Source organism: Pungitius pungitius, chromosome 6 (genome assembly GCF_949316345.1).
Source record: "Pungitius pungitius chromosome 6, fPunPun2.1, whole genome shotgun sequence".
Lineage (NCBI taxonomy): Eukaryota > Metazoa > Chordata > Actinopteri > Perciformes > Gasterosteidae > Pungitius > Pungitius pungitius.
The window spans coordinates 17,653,934-17,666,651 of NC_084905.1; positions in this window are offsets into that span (position 1 = coordinate 17,653,934).

The window sequence follows — 12,718 nt, forward strand, 5'->3', positions numbered from 1 at the left end:
AAAGAGAGACTTGAAAATGAAAAACTGAATATTAAGTTGCAGAGAGAGAAATTAGAACTCGTGAAAGTGGGAAAAATGGATCAGAGGTTCTTGGGTGGTGAAGGTGGAGCTTCAAATTCAGAGAACAAGCATTTTGATTTGGTGGGAAATTTGCGCTTGATACCAAAGTTCAATGAGAGAGAGCCGGAAACGTTTTTTTCATTGTTCGAACGATTGGCGGATGCAAGAGGTTGGCCTGATGCTGATCGGACTGTCATGCTGCAATGCGTCCTTACTGGGAAGGCGCAAGAGGCTTATTCAGCGTTATCGGTAACTGATAGTTTAAGTTATACCACCGTTAAAGCTGCTGTTCTTAAAATGTATGAAATGGTGCCCGAGAGCTACCGTCAGCGTTTTAGAGATAGCAGAAAAGACCTAAAACAAACGTACTTGGAGTTTTCACGGGACTTGGTGCTCAACTTTAACCGTTGGCGAGGCGCTGCAGGTGGAACGACATATGAGACGTTATGTGACTTGGTGCTGTTAGAACAGTTTAAAAACGCTATTCCACATCGCATAGCAACGTTTCTCACCGAACAGCAGGTTAAAACTGTGGGGGAGGCGGCCGCCTTGGCTGATCAATATGCTTTGACTCACCGAGATTGGGTACCGCGAGGTGCGCAAAATACGCACCGGGGGGACACTGCACCCAGCCAATATAGTGCACCCAGCTATAATAATAACGCACCGTTCACCAGTAGGGTTAAAACGGAGGATGAGAAAGGTTGGGCTGCTCGTGACAGGGGAAAAACGTGTCATTTCTGTGGGAAGAAAGGTCATATCAAAACTGATTGTTATGCACTCCAACAGAGAAATAAAACAAACGTGAAATCGGCAGCATTTGTGGCACCTGCTGTGGCTGATGTCGGTTCTGGGGGTCCGTTACAGGTGAGCGATAGTAGTCTTGGTGGGGTAGATGTGGCTTACCGACCATTTGTGGAGAGGGGCTTTGTCTCTCTTGTCGGGTCCGGAGAAAAGGTGCCTGTGAACATCCTGCGAGACACGGCGGCGTTGGGCACATATGTTCTGCAGTCTATTCTGCCGTTTTCATCTAAATCAGCGACGGGGGATGCTATGTTGAGCCGTGGGATGGGCATGTCCATAATCTCTTCTCCTACACACAAAATTGAGCTAAACTGTGGCTTGGTCCATGGTGAGGTGGAGGTGGCATTGCGCAAGGAGTTTCCGATGGCGGGCATTGATGTACTCCTGGGAAATATGCATGCTGGTGGCCTCGTGTGGGCTAATGTGCCCCCAGCACCACTGGTGAGTCCTTGTCCAGTTGTCGGCAATGGTCCAGATGAGAGCGAGCGGGATTTTCCGCAGGTTTTTGCGGCAGCGGCTGTGACGCGCGCCAGGGCTCGTGAAATTGAGCGTAATGAAGTTGATACAGGTTCAAAGTTTTCTTGGTCTGATGTGCCTATTTCTGTGGCGCGGGAAGAGCTGGTTGCAGAGCAGCTCTCCGATCCATCCATCAACAGCCTGTTTGAAGGAATTCTGACAGGTAGTGAGGTGCAGGATAGTGCTAATGGGTACTTTCTTGATAATGGGTTGCTGGTGAGGAAGTGGGTGCCTTGCGGAGATTATGGGGTGGGGGAACCGGTGTTTCAGGTGGTGGTGCCAGCTAAATACAGGGATTTGGTTTTGAAACTTTCACATGACCAGTCAGGGCATTTAGGCGTAAGGAAAACATACTACTGCATTTTGCAATTTTTTTTTTGGCCTAGGCTAAGACGGGATGTTGCAGCATATATTAAAACGTGTCACATCTGTCAAATGACGGGTAAACCAAATCAAGCGATTAAGCCTGCCCCATTACACCCCATACCTGCTATCGGACAGCCATTTGAACATATCATAATTGATTGTGTTGGTCCTCTTCCTCCATCGGCGTCTGGTGCTAAGTATCTGCTAACTGTGATGTGCCAGGCGACTAGGTATCCTTCTGCCTATCCGTTGCGTTCCATTACAACTAGAGCTGTGGTTAAAGCTCTGTCACAGTTCATCTCCATATTTGGCATTCCGCGGGTTCTCCAGAGCGACAGGGGTTCAAATTTCACTTCTCACATGTTTGCCCAGATTTTGAAACAACTCCGGGTAAGACATGCTAAGTCCTCGGCGTATCATGCTCAAAGTCAGGGGGCGCTAGAGAGGTTTCACCAGACCTTGAAATCGTTGCTGCGGGCATATTGTACAGAGTTGGGAAAAGATTGGGGGGATGGCTTGCCATGGTTAATGCTGGCTGCTCGTGAAGTAGTGCAGGAGAGTACCGGGTTTAGTCCAAATCAGTTGGTCTTTGGTCATTTAGTTCGTGGGCCGCTTGCACTGCTTCATGACAATTTTAAGGCGCCCGACCCTCCCAAAAATCTGATTGACTTTGTCAATGGGTTCAGGCAGAAGTTGTATGTGGCGGGTTCAATGGCTAAAGAGAACCTGGCAAGGGCTCAAGTGAAAATGAAGCGCTCTTATGATCAGCGGGCTGAACGAAGGGACTTCAGTCCGGGTGATCAGGTTCTGGCTCTTTTGCCAATTATCAACTCACCATTTCAAGCAAAGTTTACAGGTCCACATACTGTGGTTGAGAAACTTTCAGATGAAAATTATCTCATTGCAACTCCTAACCGTCGTAAACCTTCTCAGTTATTTCATGTGAACCTGTTAAAGCCATACTATGGTCGTGAGTCTGAGGAAATTCTGCCTGTGTGTTTGGCAGCCAGCATGGGTCCTGTCTCTAAAGTGGTTGGTGAGGGCAAGGACACCACCACATTTGATGACACATTGGTGTATGGGCGTTTGAAAAACACTGAGACCCTGGGCAGGTTAGATAACCTGTTGTGTCATCTCTCCATGTCGCAACGCATAGAGTTGGTTGATTTGATTGCGGAATTCCCAACCTTATTTAGTGATGCACCTTCGCAAACTCATCTCATAGAGCATGATATTGCATTGACTGATTCAAAACCCATTCGACAGCGTTTTTATCGGGTCTCTGTAGACAAACAGCGGGTTTTGGATGCAGAGTGCCGATATATGTTGGAGAATGGTATTGCGGAGCCGACAATATCTAGCTGGGCTTCGCCATGCATTTTGGTTCCTAAGCCCGATGGGTCGTTTCGTTTCTGTACAGATTTTCGGAAAGTTAACAACGTGACACGACCAGATGCCTTTCCGTTGCCTAGAATGGATGATTGTATTGATCAGGTTGGGTCGGCCAGATTTGTCAGCAAGTTTGATTTGTTGAAAGGATATTGGCAAGTCCCGCTTTCAAAGAGAGCTCGTGAGATTGCATCATTTATTATTCCATCTGGTCTTTATTCGTATAAAGTTACGCCATTTGGGTTGAGAAATGCACCGGCAACATTTCAACGCCTCATGAATAGGGTCGTGGGTGACCTGGAGGGCGTGGCCGTTTATTTGGATGATTGTGTAGTTTTCAGCGACACCTGGGAGTGTCACATTGCTCGTGTGCGCGCTCTCTTTCAGCGGTTGGCTGAAGCGCGGTTGACAGTGAATCTGGCAAAATGTGAATTTGCTCGTGCAACAGTCACATACCTTGGCCATGTGGTCGGTCAGGGTGAGGTCCGGCCGGTACAGGCAAAGGTCGCTGCTGTGGAGTCTTACCCTCCTCCTACAACTAAGAGGGAACTTATGCGCTTCTTGGGGTTAATTGGATACTATAGAAGTTTCTGTAAAAACTTTTCGTCTGTTGTCTGTCCTCTTACTGATCTTCTAAAGGACAAGGTCAAGTTTGTCTGGTCCTCCCGCTGTCAGCAAGCGTTCCAAAATGCTAAGATCTTGTTGTGTTCTGCTCCAGTGTTGGCAGCTCCTCGCATGGATCGACAGTTCAAGCTGCAGGTTGATGCGAGTCACTTTGGAGCAGGTGCAGTACTGTTGCAGGCTGACGGTGGAGGGGTGGACAGGCCGGTCTGTTTTTTTTCCAAAAAGTTTAATAAGCATCAGCTTAATTATTCTGTGATTGAGAAGGAAGCATTGGCACTGGTGTGGGCTTTGGGGCATTTTAGTGTGTATGTTGGGTCTGGGGTACCAGTTATAGTTTATACAGATCACAACCCACTTACATTTCTCAATTCACTTAAGTGTCCGAACCAAAGGCTTATTAGGTGGTCTTTGTTTCTGCAGTCCTTTGCTCTGGATATCAGGCACATTAAAGGGAGGGATAATGTGGTGGCAGATGCATTGTCTCGTGCTCCTGTTTAGAGCCCTAACTTATCTCTGATGTTCTTTTGTTTGTTTGTTTGTTTTTTGTAGAGACTGGCGGTGTGGCCCCTGGCCTGTTCTTCTCCTGACAGCCTTATTGCTAGCTGAAACATCAGAATCCAGCTGTCAAGGGGGGAGGAGAGTCCAGGTGGTGCAGGGCTAAGAGTGGTTACACTCTGAGGGTTAAACTTCTAGGAACGTCTAAAAGTATTTTAAGATTTAGTTAAAACTTAGTATGAGGTAATGTTAACATTGTAAATTTGATGGATGTGCACTTACTTGGTTATTTTTTAATTTTATGTTAATAGAAGTGATCACTCCGGTATTTTTGTTAGTATTGAGTGGGGAACTGTGGTTCGTAGTGAGACCACGACTTTAAGGGGGGGGGTGTGATGCCCCACACACATAATGAGTGTGTGTGGATGGTGCCTACCTAACTGTCTCCCTACAGGTGAGCCTGGGTGGGGCATTGTCCTGATGGCTAATGGAGAGCACCTGGGCCCGGTGTCTCTCCTGAGGTCTATATATGCCAGGCTCCTGCCAGTTGGAGGGGGGGACTCGAGAGGAGGCAGCCCCGGCCTTCGCTCCGGCAGTATTCTCCATGCGTTTTGAGTTGTGTTGAATTATTCTCTTCATGCATACACGCACCACACCATTTTGTCACACATCCACACTTACAACACTGACTTACTGACTACCCACCTCATAGGATCCTTATGGCTTTTGGATATATGATTTCAGTTTATTATTGAAGTTCTTTCTGTTAGGGTTATAATTTAATAAACATGTATTCCTTTCATCTTGTAAACTGTCTCCTGCTCCTAATGTTTTGGCATAGCTTGAGCCAGCTATGACAGGTCAAAGAGGATTCACTCAGCCAACAAACCAAACCGCCACCCGGGAGAAAAAAAGCCATGGTGCTAATATTAGGGGGAAGACTGATTACGGCGCTACTATTAGGTTTTGGCGTCAATTCCGGGCCAAAGTGGGAACGCCCTTCGGCCCTTCTCTTTGGTGTTCGTGCACTCGGCCCTCAATGGCACACTACATGATATAACGAAGAGCCAGACCAAACATGCCAAAGCAGACCACAGGGTTACTCACAGCCCATGCACATTCTTTTGAGGCTGAAATGTGACCCGGTCCTATTTTTCAGCAGCTTGTCAGACTCACTGTGGTGCAGGGCGGTGAGCTTGGAGGGAAAACTGTTGTCACCTTTCTATAGCTCTTACTTCTTCTGACTTACAAGATGGCAAAGTCGGGCGTGAAAATGAGACCAGATGGAGGGGTTGAACGAGTGCCGTGAGTCACCACAGATATGGAAGGCAAAGGTTTCATCAGCAGCAGACGGCAAATGGAAATTAGTTTATTGGTGAAGCGCTGCAAGTTGATGGACAGACTATGGTGAAGCTATAAGTGGAGTAACCACATGCATTAGGACATATAATGTCAATTGTGAGATGGAAATTGAAGTGACAACGTAATGATTTCGGGTTGGGTTCAGTGAAAAGTTCTGCAACGGCGTGAGGAAGCCGCGCAGGTCCGGCTGTGTGTGAGGTGCTTTAAAACATTGCTGTCCCGGATGATCTCTGCTCATTTTCCCAAAACATCTTTTTTTTTCTCTTTCTCTTCCTCTCTCGATAGAGTTTTAGAGAAAGGTCTCTGTTGGACAGAATCATCAGAGACTTCCACTGTAAAAACACCGCGGGGCATTCAATATTGCCCGGGTTGTCGTCAGATGAAGCTCATTTTGAAAAAATGCTTTGTTATGACTGCTGCTAACCATATCCACCCACTCGGTGCCCCCCGACGAGAGGGACAGCGAAGAGGAAGTCAATCAGTCAGGTCGTACTTCATCTCGGCAGGCTATCGGGGCGCCGGACGATGGACAGAGCTTTAAAGGGAAAACTTTGCACACCTGAATCCTACTGGTGATACCACGCATGGGGGGGAAAAGCAGAAAAACAGTCAGGCTCTGAACGGCTGTCTACATTTTTAAAAAAAATGTTTAAAAAGTGTTCTCAAAAGGTCTGGTGTTGTGTTCATCGATGGCTCCGAGCCAATAAAAGCTTTGCAGGCGGCACGGAGTATGGCGTCGTCACCTCCATGTGCCAGATCCAGAAAAAAAGTAAAAAAAAGGGCCAGAAACCTTTCTACAAAAAAAAAAAGGTAACAAGCGTGAATGAGATTGACGCAGCTGGACAAGTTGTTGTAAGTCAACTTATAGAAATGGCATAACACTCAAATGTGCATATTTCTTGGAGGAAATGATGAATGGTTTGTAGCGACTGCAGCTTGACTAATGAAAAGCCTGGCGGGTATTAAGTGGAGCCGTGCTGCAACACCAGCAGGTGGAGGTGGAAAGATTCAAATATTGTTCAACAATATACAATCAAAGAAGGTGCAAATGGAAGAGATGTTTCTGCTCTTCTCCCAACTCGCTTTGCATGATTAAATAAAACACAATAAGACAAAATAAGCTGTGCAGCTGCAATGCATCTTGGAATACTGAGACGTGGGTTAGCGATCTGTGCTGGATTTCTCCTCGTGACAATCGTTGTAACCCTTCCTCTTCACTACGTGACGTACTTCCTGATGGTTTTGATCGACACGCGTTTAGTGGCCTGTCACAGTCCATCGTCTCTCCAAATTGTCCATTTGATGGACTGCTGGCCACTTCATCCGTCTATACCTTCCCATTATGACCGGTTCCTCTAATTACAGGTTTCCACCAACCACAAGCCTACACATTCCTCCCTCTGAGGGCACGGCCACAAAAGCAGCTCACCTCCTCTTTGACCAAAACTCACTGTGCGAGTATTAAAAAGGACCAGACCCTCCAAGAGCCACCGCCAACTTTACCACCGAAAGAGATTTCAATAAATTTTAATTTCCGCAGCCACTTTTCCGCTCCTAAGAACGTAATGAATTACCAAACAAAAGCTTTGAATGAATTCCTTCGCATTCCCCTTTACTCAATGAATTACTTGCGACCACACAAGGAAAACAAAAGATGCCAAGTTTATTTTTCTGTGGTGGGGCAGTTTCAACGGAGCGATTATTCACTGACATCACCTTCAAAGGTTCCTCAATCAAAACTTTCAAGCCCCGCTGATATTACACAGCTACAGTGGGAACATTCTAGTACGGTATATCATATTGTCACATTATAATAATTTAAGCACTGCAAGCCTATGCTTTGTATATTTTCTTAAAGAAAATATCTGTAAAGTATTTATCCAAGTATGTTTTTAGTGCTCACTGTGTATTTATTATAAACATTTTTTAGCTGTACACAGAGAAGCGTATTGTTCACTTTGTGATCATAGATAAGATTTGATTATTACAGCAGCAAACACAGCACCACGTTCCACACCTTTGAATTGCTCGCCAAATCCATAGCAAACAGACCACAGCAAGAAAAATAAAGTCGACAAGAAAAAAGTAGGTTATCTAGCAGTTCAAACTGGAGATACAAGCTGCTTTACAATTACAAAATAAGAGAATACATTGGAATTAAATTCTATTATCATTATTATAATGTTTAAAGGCAAAATAAAGAATATGAACACAAAAAGGGAAAATGTTACTCAAGTTGCAAAAAGTAAAACTAATAAAACAAATGAGGATTATGCAAATACAAACAAAAAAGTGACATGAACACAGACTCCGCAAAGGACGAAAGAAAAAAAAAAAGCACTTTACACATTACTTTGTCCTGATGTGAGAATATAAAATATGTCCGTTGCATTTTGTTAGAGACAAGCTAATTGCACAAAATGCTTGTGTTTGTTTGTTTGTGTGTGCTTGTATAACTGTGGGGTTTATAAATATATATATATGTACGTGTGTGTGAGTGTGTAAGTGGCCTGTGTGTGGCCAGACTCGCTGGGCTGATCTTGGCCCCCGCCTGTTGCTGGCGTTCAGCATGTCTGTAAAGAAACAGCTGGAGGCAAAGCCAACACCAGTCCCGCTCAGGAGCTCGGCCCTGCCAGCAGCGACAGATTCCAGAACTTTCCATGGTCCCGCGTCACCATGCCAACGGGGTCTTGGCACGGCACATCTGTCCTGATCTGCACACCTGGCCCACCAAGAGTCCAGAATCACCTCTCCTGTCACTGTGTGATGAACAGGTCATTTACAACCCAAGTGTTTGTGTGTTTTTAAGAGTTATGGGCCCAGGTAAAGAAAACACCGTGGCAGTGGACCTCCTGTGTGTTGCCCTAATCAAACAGAGCTGAGGACCGTGGCACTGTAGAATAGACGCTTGAATTTGTTCAAACTTGTAGGGTGGAAAACCCACACAGGGGGGGTGGGGGGGGCGGTGGGGGCTATTAAAAAAAGAAACTGCATTATGGAAATGGAAGCTCGATAAAGATTTGTTTTTGCTTGTCTTTGATTGTGCCTCTGAGCCTTTGGTGGTTTTAGCTTTCACCGGAGAAGCACGTACCGAGGCAAACGGGATTAACCGACTGCAGTGTGAGGGCCCCCGAAGGGGTTCACAGCCACGGCAAATTACGTGACACACTTAATGTCTGTGATTGTTTTTCAAAGTGTCAACATACTTTCTCCGGGCCGATACATTGCTCATTTGAGAAAGTAAATAAAATGCATACGTTGCTGTAATATTCTATAAGTCTCCCTTGTATGTTAGCAAGAGGAAGTACCAGTTGCTTGTACGGTTTTCAGGGCTTTTTTTCTTAAGGCAGCCCAAATGGCACATTTAGGATGTCTACATTACATTATATGACATTCAATTGGCAGACAAAGACTTTGCCAAAAGCCGGCCATATATTTTTTTTGTCTTGGCTCAGTGACTTTTACACGAAGAACTGGGCATCGAAAACACCAAGCCTAGCGTTACGGAGCTTCACCCGCCCCATGACGAAAAATGGGAGGCATCTACTCCATGACCTTTTCTTATGACTATTTCCAGTTTCCCACAAAGTCGCTTGTTGATTTAATGGCAACTGTCTTTAACGAGCTAAAGGAGAGAAGGGGGTTTTTGTACTCCGGGAGGAGTTGTTATCACATGTATTTAGTGATATAAGAACAAAACAATCACAGTAACAAAGTGAGAACAGGATTTATTGATTTTATTTCATTTTGTTTGGAACCCAGAGACCAGGAGAGGCTGAATGTCCGCAGCTCTGAAACCTTGTGTTCCATTGTAAAGTATATTGACAGAATATGAACTATGAAAAACGTATTTTAACACAGCAAGTCGTGTCGCCAACATGTGGGGCCAAAAAGAATTGATATATCATATATCCCGGATCTTAAAGTGAAATCATTATATTGCAGTTGAGACCTTTTGAGTTATTAAATTTACATTCACAAGCTTGAGTTCTTCAAATAACACAATTTTATGTTCAGCAACAAGTCTGTTGCTCTGGCTAAGTGATTCTTTGACAGCATCTGGGCTCAAATCTCTGTGGATGTGTACTTGAGTCAGTTGTGACTGGCCGTTCTAATTCAATTGAGGGGAAAAACATTTAAAAAACCTGGTATTTAGGGAGAAAAACGAAGAGCTTATGCACATGATGAAAATGCACATTTCACCCGGTGTACCTTGGCTCAACGGCTCCTAAAAGACGCCAAACTTCATTGCCGTTGGAGAAAAAGGTCGTAATCTCCGATGCGGTGTGAGAATGAAATGGGAGTATTTCAAGATTCAGATGCCACCCGTGATGCCTAACTCTTAATGTTACACGTAAACACACCCCCTCGCACGTTGTGGGTGAAGTGCGCGGAGACAAAGCTGATTTGTGTTTGGGTGTCTGGCAAATCTGAGCGTCCCGACTGATGGGCGAGAGCACGCAATCTGAGCCACGAAAGCACAGTGCGACAGCTTTAACGAGGACATCAAGGGCCGAAGACCTGTGGGCGGGGGGGGGGGGGGAATTCAACCCAAACGAGTTGACACCTCCTAACCAAACGTGTCCGTGTGGTAGCTCGCCGTAAAAAATGCAAAGCCGCTGTGTTTGTTATCAAAGCCAAGGCCTTTAAGTTTAGGTTTACGACCAGCGACTCGCAGCAGGGAACTCGGGAATTCTATAGAACTTGAGTCTGAGGCAACCGACAGCAGACTTTTCGATGCTTGTGACAGGTCTGAGTCGAGGTTTTAAAGCTCCCCTAACTGGTCTGGACGTGCTGAGGCAAAAAAAAAAAAAAAAAACTTGGGTTGCCAACTCGCCCTGCGCTCATTTTCGACGACGTTGGCCCGCGAAAGAGGGTCTGTAAAAGCGGGCTGAAGGATGGCGGCTCCGAGGGATGCGTGGGCATGTCCTCCTCGGTAAGTGATCAGGTGTTTGACTCTGTCTGGTAGGAAGGAAGTCCTTATTAATGTTGAGGAGAAGGTCGAGGCTCAGCAACCTCAGGCATGCCCGCCCACACGCACAAAAACACACACGCTCCCATTCAAACAGGCCACAGCGGCTCCTCTCTGTGGTTCATTACCGGAGAAAAGGAGCTGGTGTGCTCTTAAATGAAAAGTCCTGATTGGGATCAGATATCTACACCTGCGGAGGTGTTAAAATAAATCCATCAAAATCGTTCACTGTTTTAACCCTACTTTTGCTTTACTTATTCTGGTCTCCTGATCAGATCTTGCACCTTGAAGTCCCAACTACTTGAATAATAGTAATAGTTCAATATTTTAGGCATTATGCTTGTACATTTGTATAAGGGCAATGATGGAGAGTGTTAACAAGTGAGTTTTAGAGGCGCTATCACAAAGCTCCATCACTTGTTCAGCTTAGCTTAGCTTAGCTTAGTAAAAAAACACTGTCATTTTTTAGCTGTGCGGGAACCCCCCCCCTCCCCCCCCAGGCCCTCCATCGTTGTGGACACAAACACCAGCAACCTGTGAAATGAACACATCACACCTACACAGCCACTTCCCTCCCACCATTAACACTGAACTTTAAAAGCTCCACAACAGCTCTTTTCCCCTCAGTAATTCATCTGCGCCACAAAAGCTCAACTCTCCTTGGGGACACTTGTAACTTTAAACATATTCAGCATGTCTCAGTATTTCCAAAAAGCCACCCACACGAGCCGTTCCCCATCACAGAGAGAAAGGGATCTAGTCTGAATTGGTGCCGCTTTACTTAGGACTCCGACAAAACAAACTTTTAAAAGCTAATTCCCTTTTGCTCACGCAAACGGAGACGCAATGAAAGCCGGGCCTTATTTTACGGGGTTGCGAGACCGTGGGCAGCACAAAACCAACAGTCGTGAGCTCCTTCCTTCCTTCTTTCCTTCCTTCCTTCCTTTGCTTTACAAGGGGATGCAGATTGGAGAAATATGTTGGCTGTTGTGAGCAAATCCGCTTCATGGATTTAGACTGTTGGGAAACCACAGTCGGACAGAAAACAAGCCGCCCGGCCCGGTTCCATGTTTGAATTACCCTCAGTGTTGATTTATCTGCTGGCCAGAGTATGTAATCAAATGTCTAATGGACTCACTGTTCATTAGTGAATCAACACTTTCAAACGTTTACGTCATCAAGGACGAGCACATGTTTTCAATTTATGAAAGAAAAAGTTATTTTAGAGGTTTCTATGAGGGAAGGGAATATTTTTCTCTTTGGCACCCATTCTGAAAAAACCTTTTTAAAGGGTTTCACGGATTTAAAGGGAACATTACTGACAATTTTGACGGACCAATCCATAAGTGTGATACTGTGGCCTTAAAATACAATCATCCCAAACTAATCAAAAGTTCAGCGTACTTTTCTGAAAAGAGACGTCATTAAGGTTTGTGCAGTTACATTTTGAGCCTATATACAGATATATAAACATATACAAAGCAATACGTACAAATCAACTCTTAATCTCACTTTACTATAATACAAGACAATATAGTAGTTTATTTATTTGTCCTGTCTGGATTTTAACAACAGGCTGATTTTAAAGGTAATTCAAGTGTCTGTTTCACAGTTATTTCACTGCGTTCATTCTCCGCCGTTTAAAAAAGGCTTGTTTATAGCGGGTTATTTCTAGTGTAGATCTGAACAGCTAGATACTCCTTAAACAGTATCCTCCCATACACGGTCAAATTTTACGTGCTGCTCTAATTTATTGTGTCTCACAGGAGAAAAACAACACCGTTGAACGAGCTCATGTCAATTTGAAAGTCTGTCTGTCTGTGTTTGGTGAATTATTCAGTTAAAAGTGTGGCCTCCTTTAAAAGAGCATGATGTAACTGTTCACCACATTTGACTATTTTAGCTTTATGAACCGACTCGAATGCATTTTCAATAAAATAACAAATCCCATCTTTGAATATTGCAGATGTAATGGTTCCTTTTTACAGAGAGACTTCTGTTAAACGAAACCACACACTGAAAATGACCAATTAATACAAAATGTTGCCTCTCTGTTGAGCTCCAGCGAGTCTGTCTCCTTCTACTTTGCTACCTTTTTCTTTGCTAAAGCCCTAAAACTTAAATTGTGAA